This window comes from Mustela nivalis, assembly GCF_964662115.1.
Source record: "Mustela nivalis genome assembly, chromosome: 12".
In the NCBI taxonomy this organism is placed as follows: domain Eukaryota; kingdom Metazoa; phylum Chordata; class Mammalia; order Carnivora; family Mustelidae; genus Mustela; species Mustela nivalis.
This window is the reverse complement of record NC_139031.1, coordinates 104,394,666-104,407,861: the sequence shown is the minus strand read 5'-3', so window position 1 is coordinate 104,407,861 and position 13,196 is coordinate 104,394,666.

The following is a 13,196-nucleotide window of genomic DNA, read 5'->3' as shown; positions in this document are numbered from 1 at the left end:
CATATCAGTTATTATATATACACTTGTATATCACTAAAAATGGTATCTGTGGATTAGCCAATTCTTCTATCTTCATAGGAATGAAAAGGACTCGTCATTCCCCGGCAAATCTGAAGAAAGAAGCCAGAGCAAGAGTAAGGGAGAAAGAGAGTGAGAGGAGCATCTGATGGGATAGGATTTCTTACAAAAGGACTCCTGAAGTGACCAGAGAAAACAGACCAACAGAAAAGGGCAGACTTTGACCAAGCGGTGCTCAACGACGTGAATATCCACATGGAACAGAAGAGGTTTTAACGCTATTCCCTACTGATGTAGCCTACATACTAAAGAGGACATCAGAAGTTTTCTGGAATATACCATAGAAAACCATTTTGAGGACCTGGGGGCGGTGGCAGAGATGAGTGGAACAGAACACCAAAAACAGGAAGCCCAAGAAAGCTTGGGTGCCTCTTCCAGATGGCGACGAGAGAAGAATTAGGCACAAACAAGTCAGCTGGAAAAGACTGGGAGCAGGGGACAACAGTCCAAAAGGACGTCTGCCAAGAGCAACTCGACAGTCTCACTTTTATTGGATAGAAAACAATAGCCAATAGAAGGATTGAGGAAGGTCAAATGTTAATCCCATCTTGCTGACAAGCAAGAAGGAGGATAAAGTTTATAGTTAAACAAGCACATTGAAAGAAGTCTTCTAACTAACAACAGGCACTTCTGGGAAGAGAAAGGCTCTATGGCGGATAAGGGAGGCAGGCAGTTTTCATTCCACCCTGAGCTAACCTGTCGTTCCCGGGTGCTCCGCTTTCCTGAAGCAGGCGGCATTCCGCCCTGGGCCGGCCGGGCTTCCAGCCAGCGCAGCTTCTGTGAGGGGGCTGCATTCCGCCATGAGCAAGCGAGGTATCCCCCGCTGCCCAGCTTCTGTGAAGGGGCGGTGTTCCGCCCTGAGCAAGCTGGGCATCCCCAACTATAAGTGCTACCATTTTACTTAAAACTGTGAAATTGGGTCAGATTTAAATTTCAATTTATGTTAAAACATTCTGTAAACTGTGTTAAACTTTGACATTTGTTCCCTCTGTTCAGTGAATAACACTATATCATATTCTGAAAAATACGCTAATTTTCATTTTGAAAAATATCCCTTTTTCCTCTTATGGTAATTATTAATATGAATTAATAGTAGAATTTGATATGGTTCCATATGCCCATAAATACTTTATTGTATATTATCAAATTTAATAATGAATATAATGTACTTCTTTGGACAATTTTTAAAGACCAGTCTACTCTTAAAACGAAAAAATGGAGACGCACTTCTTTAGTTCACACAAATTTCATTTTATTATATATAACCTCAGATAAATTTCAACAAATCATAATTTATTAAAATTATGTCTACTTAAAAATCTCATAGAAGAGTAAAACCATCAAAAATAATAATAAACACACACAACACACACACATCACCCATGTATTGGCAAATTACAATTGCTGTAACAATACATTAGGCATTCTACTGTTAAGGGCTATCAAAATTTCCATCAGTGACAAAAAGATTTGTATCCAAATGGACTGATTTTCCAGAATCCAAGAAAAAGTCTCCTAGGGTTTATTTAAAGATAAATATTTGAACAAATACTTCTTAAATTTAGGAAATTCAGCACATACGATTAAAGAATATTTGCAGTGCAGACTATATTCAATCCTTCCTTCAAAATGTGCCTTTGAGTACATAATTCTGTTTTCTCTATCTAAATTGAGCTGTCCTCCAAGGAAGTTTTCTAAAATGTGTGTCTCTGTGTGATAAATGTTCTAAGACCTAACATGCTTCATTGTATTTCTACTGTGCCCTCAAATTTAATCAATAATTTGGCTTGATGTATAATATCTAGTTTCAAATATCTTTTCCATCTATACAAACCCCCAGCTGTCTCCTTTATATGCTATTACTATTGAGAATTCTGCTGTCAGTATTATTCTTGTACATTTTAGGTGATCTGTTCTTCTCTTGGGCATCATTTATGCTCTTCTATGTTTTTGATATTTTTAAAACTCACCATAATGTATATGAGTGGTTTTGTGTGTGTGTGGATTTTGTTTTGTTTTGTTTCTGATTTCTCATGTTTGGCATAATTTTAAGTCTGGTAATTTTTATCTTTCTTTAATTCTCCAAAATTTATCTCAGTACTTATTTAAATATTTTCTTTTTTTTTTCTTTTCTGCTGCATTTGGGCAGAAGTCATTAATTTGTTTGTTTGTTTGTTTGTTTTTCCCAACTCATTTATTCATTTTACAGCTATATTCATCTTAGTCTCCATTTATTGTATTCTTTATTTCAACAATTTTCACTTAATTTATATTCACAGTATAGTATCTTTTCTTTGTATATGTATATCATTATTTTATCATATACTTTTAAGCTATTTTTAAAAATATTTTACTTATTTATTTTACAGTGAGAGATCACAAGTAGGCAGAGAGGCGAGCAGAGAGAGAGGAAGGGAAGCAGGCTACCTGCTGAGCAGAAAGCTCGATGTGGGGCTTGATCCCAGGACCCTGAGATCATGACCTGAACCGAAGGCAGCGGCTAAACCCACTGAGCCACCCAGGCGCCCCTTTTAAGCTATTTTTTAAAAGTACAGTCATTCCTTTTTTTTTTTTTTAAGATTTTATTTATTTATTTATTTGACAGAGAGAGAGATCACAAGTAGATGGAGGGCAGGCAGAGAGAGAGAGAGAGGGAAGCTGACTCCCTGCTGAGCAGAGAGCCTGATGCAGGACTTGATCCCAGGACTCTGAGATCATGACTTGAGCTGAAGGCAGTGGCTTAATCCACTGCGCCACCTAGGTGCCCCTAAGCTATTTTTTTAATTCCTGTTCCAATAACACTTGGATTGCCATATAAAGTTAACCACATCATCTTTTTTAGGTAAGTAATTGTACTTTTTATATGCATAGTTATTTTGGTCCATGAGTTCAGCTCCTCTTAGGATCATCAAATCTCTGTAAAGTCTGGGTATGCTAGGATTTTCTAAGCAACAATAAAATACATTGAAACCTGGTAGCTTAATTATAATAATGTTTTCTTTCTCAATCATTCACAATAGTATTACATTCTGAGTAGCTTCCTTCTATTTTGCAGCTATAGTGTTTGGAAAAACTTGAATTGTGATATCACTGTGATAATGTGAATTAGTCAGGGTTTTTCAGAGAATCGGGAAGAGAAAAAAAGGAAGATATTCTCCAGGGCCAACTCTAGAAGTGACTATTAAAACATCTGTCCAAATTCAATTGAACAAAACTCAGAAATGCCATCTCCAGTGAAATACAAAGAAGATTATATATAGTTCTGGGCACACACATCTCATTTGACCCAATGATGTACATCAATGAAAGACTGAAGGCCAATCACCACTCCATGGGAGAATTTAAAAATAAATTTACTAATGAGGCCAAGAATTCAGAATCACAAATAATTCAGAACTAATAATAACTGCCTTCACTTGATGTTATTCTATAAGGTAAATCCTACGATCAAGTTTCAATTTTAAATTCTTACAATTTTAAATTCTTAAATCCTTATGAAGAAGCATCATTTGGAGGGAGAAGTTTTCATAATTTATCATCCATCAGCCTTTTTTTTTTAAAGATTTTATTTATTTATTGGACACAGAGAGAGATAAAGAGAGAGAGAGAGAGAGATCACAAGTAAGCAGAGAGGCAGGCAAGCAGGGAGGGAAGCAGGCTTCCTTTTGAGCAGAGCCTGATGTGGGGCTGGATCCCAGGACCCAGAGACCATGACTTGAGATGAAGGCAGAGGCTTAACCCACCACCCACGTGATGAGAGAGCCACTCTGGTGCCCCTCATCCATCAGTCTTAATTGATTGGAGGAAAATGTGTGGAGGAATAATGCCTTAGGGAGCTAATCTCTCTAAAGAATTTTCAAGTCTTTACCCCTTCAAGGTTTTTGTACAGTTCTGATAGCCTCTAAACATCCAGCTGATTTCTACAGTGACAGGCCTGTTAAAACCTGTCTTCAAACCAGGAATAGAGCTTGAAACATACCAGTCAAGAGCAACTTTGAGTCTTTTAAGGAATTTATCATCATTTCTTTGTTTTTGGTTAATATCTGAAATAGTTCCATATTACACTTGCATAATTTCTCCAGAGCTGACTTTGAAGGAGGCATTCAGTTCCAGCTAGTTCCATATTTTGGCAAGAACTATAATTCTATATATATATAAACATATTTTAGGGCGCCTGGGTGGCTCAGTGGGTTAAAATCTCTGCCTTCGGCTCAGGTCATGATTCCAGGTTCCTGGGATTGAGTCCAACAGTGGGCTCTCTTCTCAGCAGGGAGCCTGCTTCCATTCCTCTCTCTCTGGCTGCCTCTCTGCCTTCCTGTGATCTCTGTCAAGTAAATAAATAAAATTTTTTAAAAAACATATTTTATACCAGTTATTCATATTTATTAACTAAGATATCACAATACAAATAATACAAACAGTTGCTCTTTATTAATACCTTCAACCAAGATCAAAAAATATGTCATATTTTCTCCAAAAATTTTATATCATCTGATAGGTCAGATATATATAAAATTACATTTAAAGTTTTAAAAATATCATCAAATATTTTCATTTAAATGCAAATTTGAAAAAAATTCTACTTTTCCAAACACGACTTTTTATCCTATTTTTTTTTTAATTTTGTCGACAACTGATAAAATGTTTAGCGAGACTATAAATGTTAGATCGAAAAAAATGATTAATACATGTAGGTTCAAATTATTATGTTCCATTAAAAATGATTTAGTCTTTGATGAACATCTGTTTGGTAATATGTTGTATCCAGATATAGTAAATTAATGATATATATAAAATTATAGGGAAATGACACCTTCCGTTCCATTATGAGTAGAGCTTTTAAAATGCTATTTGTCACAACCTGTCATCTTGTCATTATGTAGCATTATGTAGCATTTAGAAATGTATACTCTTCACTTCGAAGTCTTTTAGAAATCTAAAATATGACTTTCTATGGTTTGTGTTTCCATATTCCTTTACTGCCAGTTTGAACAAATCCACATGCTTGGATTCAAAAGTAATAAATTCCTCTTATTTGGAAAAATGATGTTTATTTTTGTTCTCTTACCCTTCGCAGGTGGTTTCATTTTAGCACACTTCAGAGTTATAATTTCATGCTTATTAAAAACATTTATTATGATCTACATAGATGAATGAAACTTTTATTTTATTAAATTATTTGACAAAAAATCTGTTATTTTTAAAAATGTATTTCCTTTGAAGGGTTATTTTAGAGCGTTCAGAGAGGATCTAGGAGTGTGGAATTATGCAATTTTTAAGCAGGTATGAAATGGTTATTTATATGATTGTTTCTTTAAGGCTTATGTATATTGTCCATTATATGCTATAAAATATTTTGAAAGTAAATTTAAAGTATGTTTTACATAGTTTATTGTTTGGAAAAAATATTGAAATGACTTATGAAATTCAGTATACTCTCAACATTAATTTATTTTGAAATTTACCAGTTGTCTACTGAACCTATTATATGGCAGATATTACTTCAGACTACACTGGTAAATGAAATACTTGGCTTTGTAGAACTTTTATTTTCATGGGTGAGACAATTAAAAGCTATAAACCTTAATAAAAATTGCATAGTGCATTCAAAAATGATGAGTACAATGGGGAAAAAGAAAAATTCGATCAGGGTGAGAAAAATCAAGGTTGCTAGGCAGGGGATGGGGAGCTAAAATTTTTAATAGGAAGATCAGGGTAGTTACAATGAAGCTGACAACTGAACAAAGGTATGGAAACGTGATGAATTTGCCCAGAACTATCAGCAATAAGGTCACTCCAGACAAAGAAATTGGCTATCTTGAAGGCCATAAGGTTGGATCATGCCTGGCATATCTGAGGAATAGCAAGGAGGCCACTGTGAGTGACTGAAGAGTAGCAAGGAAAGAGGTCACAGAGGTTAAATGAGTGGCTAGATCATGTAAAAGCTTAGAAGTCATTGTAAAACTCTGGCTTTTATATTTGGAAACTTACTGTGTGATAGAATTTCTGCTAATAACTGAGAGTTCAAATGTCCATAAAATTTCAAGGATTCTTATTCTAGTAAGACAGAATAAAAAAAAAAAAGAGTTCATATTTTCACATGGTGTAACAAATTCTCGGAGATCCAAGTGTAGGAAGCTATGGGAGCACAGAAGAAGGCACTAAAATCACACCAATATATTTGATGACTGTGACTATATATAAATTTGTATTTTCTAGATTTTTTATAGTCATGGAATCACACAGTATATACTATTCATTGCCTGGCTTTTCTTTTCTCAGCATCATTACTTTGAGAATCTCCAATTGTAAATAGTTCATTTTGATGTTGAATAGTAATCTCTTTAATGAATAGATCATAATTTGTCTTTGCTCTATTGATGGACATTGATGAACATTTCCACTGTTTTCAATTCTTAAAAATAAAGCTGCTATGAAATTCATATATAAGTCCTTGTATGAACATAGGGTTTGTTTCTCTTGGTTAAATGCCTAGAAGTAAAATGGCTATTTGTGTCACTGCAACATATTTTGCATTTAAAAAAATTTTCAAACTATTTTCCAAAGTAGTGGTATCATGATATATGCCAACAACAGTTTAGATTTTTTTGTTTCTTCTCAATCTAGCTCAGACGAAGTACAATTAGGCTTTATAATTTTAGCCATTCTAATAGATATGTAAGCATGTCTCATTATGATTTTAATTTGTATTTCTTTAATGTCTAAATGTTGAGAAATTTGTCATGTGCTTATAAGCCATCCATATCCTTTTGGTGACATGTCTCTTCAATAATTTTTTTCACATGTAAAATTGGATACTCTGGTTATTAGTAAGGTTTTTTATATTTATTCAATTTTAATAATCAGAGTAGATGTCCATTATCAGATATATAATTTGCAAATCCTTTCTCCATCTTTACGGTTTCTCAATGGATCTTTGATAGCTATGTCTTTCAAGAAATATGCTACTTCTTTTCTGATACATGGAGGTATGACTAGAACATTATCAATGTTGACTTTTGCAAAGAAAATCATGGCATAAGATATAGGTAGTCTGCAGTTGTTGGGATTGTTCTGTAATATCAAGCATATCTAGTTAGTTGATAATTTTGTTCAAGTCTTACATATCTTACCAATTTGATGACCATTTGTCTATATAATCTTAAAATAAGGGTGTTGAAATTTTTTTCCATTTCTCTTCTAAGGTAGAAGTTATGATTTTTGTTCTTAGTTTTTCCCTAAATATCCCCAAATCTGTTATTAATTATTAAAAGTCAAGAATTATTATACTCCCTGATGAATTCATCCTTTTACTCTTCTGTAATATTGAATTGATCTTTATGTCTGATAATGCAATTTGCTTTAAAATCACTTTTCATTATCTTGATATAACCACCAAAGTCATAGTGTGATTAGTGTTAATATAGCATATTTTTTCTTTTAATTTTTAAAGCACTTCTATATTTAATCCTGACAAAGAAACAAAACAGCTTTTTAACTCTGGAAGCATCTTTCTAAGTTATCTTTTTTTTTTTTTTTTAAATAAAGCAGTAGCAATTTTTGTTAAGGGACCTAAAGTGAAAGTAGGTTTAGAAATTTATTTATTTATTTATTTATTAAAAGATTTTATTTTGTTTATTGACAGCAAGAGAGAGAGAGAGATAGAGAAGAAGAAGCACACAAGCCAGGGGAATCACGTGCAAAGGGAGAGGAAGAAGCAAGCTCCTTGGGTGCAAGTAGTCCCAAGCAGGGCTGGATCCCTGTACACTGGAATCATGACCTCAGCCAAACGCAAACATCTGCTTAAACAACTGAGTCATCCAGGCACCCCTAGAAAATTAAAAAAAAAAAAGAACTTTTAAAAACATTTTGTTTCTTTCTTGTATTTTTTAAATATTTTATTTATTTGAGAGACAGAGAGATAGGAAGAGGAACTATAAGCAGGGCAGAGGGAAAAGGAGAAGCAGGTTTCCCACCGAACAGAGAGCCTGATGTGGGGCTCCATTCCAGGACCCTGGGATCATGACCTGAAAAGAAAGGACACTTATGGAGGCAGCCACACAGACACCTCTTTTCTTTGTTTTTAATATATGGCAACTGATGCTTCCCAGCCTCGATGAGCATATTACCCATTTATTAAATCTTTGATAACAACCTATTTAAAAAGGTGTGTAAATATATACTTACTCAGATTTATACACTTTGTGTTTTCTTCATAGTTTGGGGCTGGACCCCATGGTCACAACACTGCTTCCAGTCTTTGCCTTCCCATCTTTTGATACCAGGTGTTTGGTCAGCAAAGCAAATTAGTATCAAAATTAATAAGCCCTTGGCACCATATCTCTGGAGCAGGGGTTGCTCTTAGCCAAGGCCCAGAGTAGTTGACCTCCCCTCGCTAGTGCTATAGCCCCAAGGACTAGGTCCCTGCCACCAGAACTCAGTCTTACATGTTATGCTAAGCAGACAAAACCAAAACAGGAAAGCTCCGACAGCTTTCACTGGCATGCCTCATCTCCAACTCCCTCAACGTCCAGGCAGTACCAGATGACAGGGAGGGGTCTTGGTCCAACATATGGGAGGGAAGGAAGTAGCCACGAGCAAGTACCTGCCTCTCTGTGCCTTTCTTTCATGAGCAGGTTGTAAGGAGGAGGAAGAGGAAGGGGAAGAGAGGTGAACTTCAAGGGGTAAAGGCCTCAGGTAGGCAGCTGGCTCCTGCCAGTAGGAAAGGGACAAAGGAGAAGGCAGTGAGTCTTGCAGGGAGGGTGGGGGGTAAGGGTTACAGCTTATGACGGAATCTGGACAGGAGTAATAGGGATACTAGTCATTTGAGTCCACCATTGGCAAGCTGGGCTGGGTGTCAGGGCAGATAGGCCTCCCTGGGCAACGGCACATGAGAGAAGGTGGAATTATTCTCTGAGGAGCAGGTGGAGCTTTGGGTGTTTGGAAAGCATAGACAGTATTGTTCCAGGGCCAAGGACAGGTCCGGGTACTCCTGGTTGGAGGTCAAGGCCACAGTATGATCCCGGTCTTCTACCAGCAGCTTGAAGGCACCACATGCCAGCCACCCCTTATTATTGTGTATAACTCTCTGGTGCACTTATTGGCTTATCCATCAAATGACTCCTTCAGCAGCTTGAAAACCACCTCCACAGGCACTCCAGGATATGGGAGGCTTCCAGAGTGAAAATTTTGCATAGGATCACCCCAAAAGACCAGAAGTCACTCTTGTGGATGTAGATCTGGTCAAACATGGCCTTAGGGACCATCCACTTCACAGGCAGTCCACTGTTAGTTGTCTTTTTATAGTAACTGATGTGGTGATATCTCTGGCAAGGCTGAAGTCTGAGATCTTCATCATGTTGTCCTTTGTCACCAGAACTTCCCTGGTGGCCAGGTCTTGGTGTATGCACTTCTTGGAGGCAAGGTACTCCATGCCTCAGGCTACCTGGTAGGCACAGGACACCAGGTCCTTGGAGGAGAGTTGCTCTGCTGCATTGTGGCTGATATTGTAACAGTACTCCAGGTGAGGAGGCCTCTGGGCCTGCCTGTACTCCTGTGTGGTGTCTTTGGAGGCATATTCGATGAGAGTGTATGAAGGACCGTCCTGTGTGCAGGACCCAGCAGGTTGATGGTGTCCTTGTGCATCCAATCATCTTCATCATCTCCATTTCTGAGATTAGGTTTAACAGGTCTTTCTCTGTTGCATCTGACTTCAACATCTTCACAGACACTTTAGTCAAATGGTTGGATTTGTCTTTGTCCAGCCCAATGGCCTCCTCCAACACCACCTGCCCAAAGTAGGCCTGTCTTAGGGGTCTGCCTAAACTGCCTACATCCAGCCTGCCTCAAGGCAGTTATGAACTCTAGATTATCCTCAAAAACATTAAACCACAAGCTAAAAATTCTCTTCACTAGGTCTCTGTCGCAGGTCTAATTTTCTTATCTTTCATCATTTATCTTTTTCCTAATTCTTATTTTCAGTATAGTTTATTTTGCTTCCAGGTGTTTCCCCTGGTTTCTGTATGCTGTTTCATAGGGAAGAATTATCCTGTCATAAAATTATTTCTTGAGCATTCATTACATCTCTCAGTTAAAATGGGTTCTTTTATGGTATTGATTCATTTGAGATTTCTCAAAATGGGAAGAATTTTTAAAATTTTCCCCAGGAAGCTTTATTTATTTATTTACTCACATAAACACATGATCCAACACAACGTTTTTTGAGTGTTCACCATCCTTGCCTCTCACTCATCTCTCACTGCCCACACATTCAGATATAGGGGAATATTGATTGACAAAATATTAATTGCCAAATAACACTAGTTGGAGAATAAGAAAAATGCAGGCACCTGATTATATAATATTACTTAAATAAAATATGTTTTTATAAGTGCTATTGGAAGTAAATTCCTCAATATTTTAATCACACAGAATGATGGAATCCTAGATTTTTTTTCTTGTATTTACTAAGAAAATGATCATGGCTCAAGTATATTAAAATGGAATATGAAAATTAAAAATTGTTTTAAGTTGATTTGCGTGTGTTGTGCGTATGTGAGAGAGAAAGTGAGAGAGAAATAGAAAGAGAGAAAAAGAGAAAGGGAAAGACAGAGAGGTGGCTGCAGTGAATTATGAGTTGCAGGATAGATTTTAAAGTTTTGTCTTTTGCTTTCTACATTTCCTTTTCCTTAGGTTCAAGAGAACAATCAGTAATATCTCAGATGCCTGCTGGTAACATCAGCAGAAAGAGTTAGAGTTTCCCAGAAAATTAAAGATGAGATATAGTTTTCCTGACATAAGAAAAGTCATTTTTTTCCCCAGCTATTTTCAATGATCTATACCCAACCTGTGTACTTGCCCAAGCACACTTCTTCCAAAATTTCCTGGGAGGCTCTTACAAAGAAATGCAAAAACCTCACTAGTTAAGGATTTTGAGGGAACAAGGCAATGGGAAAACTAACAGTCACCACCAGACCAGGAAATAGCCTAAGCTATTGAGACAATAAATCAGTGGTAAAACTCCTAGTGCTATTTCAAAAGTAATCAAGGCCTTGCATTCCTTGTCCCAGAAAATGAGCCCAAGACCCCATCTAGTTTATATCTGCTCTTGAAACCTGCAGAGTCCCTTTCCCTTGTCCAACAATTACCTCTGCTTTATTCTAACGTTGAAGTTTCTGCACTCGGTGGAATACAAGCTTCATTCAGGTGAACATGCAATACATATTGCACTAATACATATGTGGATGTGCATGCATCCACAACCTTATGACCAACCATACACGGGATAATAAAACTCTCCCTTCTGAGTATTCATCTTAAATACTAAATAAATATCTCTCTCCTGTTCAAACAGTCAAGGCTTTGGAACTTATTCCCTGTGATCTCCTTGTATGTTGTAAACAAAGTTTCCTTTGTTTGACAACTCCACCTGTTTCTGTGATTCACCAAAGACCGACCTCAGTTAGTTCCGTTACTGTAATGGCTTTCACTACTCTGATTCTACCTCTGCAAGTCTCCAAATTTAATTATTTTTTTCTCCCAATTCCGCATGTTCTTGGCTTTAAACTGCAACTCTGAAGAGATGATTTGCTTGTTTAACAAAAAAATCAAGCAAAGGGAGTAGTAGTCAACATTGTTACTTTGAACATCCTGCCCTAAGGGGCTCTCCTGTTGTTTCTCTTTGACCTCCTGGACTGAAACGACAGAAATTTGGCAATACATCACTCCCCAATCCAGATTACTGACAGAAGAGTTTAGACTCTTAGAAAAATATTAGTTTAAAAGATCACATAATTAAATACTTAAGCATGTAGTGTAATATAGTGGTTTACAAGAAATATATTTTGGTCATCTGAATATTTGGTTTTCAACCATGGCTACTAACTCACAGCTCCTAAAACTCTTGGAATTTCCTGTGATAAGGGTGAGAGAGGTGTGTTTTGTTATGTTAATGAAGTGACCTTCAGACCTCACTCAAGGCAAGGGCTCTTTGCTTGAAGGACCAACCACTTGGTGAAAGCCTTCATAACTTTTTGCCCAACATGCCTCCCCTTCCTCCCAATTCAGGATTATCTGTGGAGGGAAGAGGGGCTGGAGATTAGATCAGCAAATGACAATGATTTAGTCAGTCATGACTATGTCATGAAGCCTCCACAGAAAACCTGAAAGGACTGGGTTCAGAAAGCTTTTAGTTTGTTAAATGTATGAAAAGGCAGGAAGAGTGGCAGTCTTACAGAAGGTAATAGAAGCTCTGTGCCCATTCTCCATACCTTGCCCTGTGCACTTCTTTATCTATCTATTGATTTAAATCTTTTAAAATTATATCTTTTAATAAGCTGGCAAACACAAAGTAAGTATTTTTATGAGTTTTGTGAGTCCCTGTAGCAAATTAAAAGAACGTAAGAAGTAGGCCACTGGGACCTCCAACCTGTAGTTGCTCAGTCACAAGCACAGGTAATAACCTGGGGCCTACAGTGAGACTGGAATCTGAGATGGGGTTGGAGATAGTCTTGGAGGACTGATCCCTTAACTGATGAAATCTTACGCTATGTTCAGGTAGATAGTGTCAGAATTTAGTTGAATTCTTGGAGATCCTGCTGTTGTCTGAAAATTATTTGGCATTGTTGGTATGATGTCCTAAAACCCAAAAAGATATAGCTACCTCAAAATAAGAATAAGGTTGACAGCTTATATATAATAAGTGAGTATATCAGGGATTTAAAATATACCCAATAAATAATGTAAGGAAATAAGGAAAGATTTTGAAATAAAAACAAGAATAAGAACCTAGTGCTACTAATAGATTAAATATATGTAATCTAGTTGAATTAAGAATACAATGGATAAAATACGTAATGGATTCAATAAAGATAAGAAGTCACTTAAGGATATAGTCATCTGGATACCAGCAAAGCATTAAAATTATCAATATAAAAGAGGTGTAAGATGTAGGTGATGTGTGTGGAACAAAAGCTAGAGAAAAAATTAGATTTCCTTACTACTCATAGCCTGTTGACAAGTCCTTGAAGTTCCTCTGGGGACTCAGCTGCTTCCATGTGGACACAACCACTCAGAGCAAAAAGCATTCTTAGTCCACCCCCCCAGGATACTGAAAATCT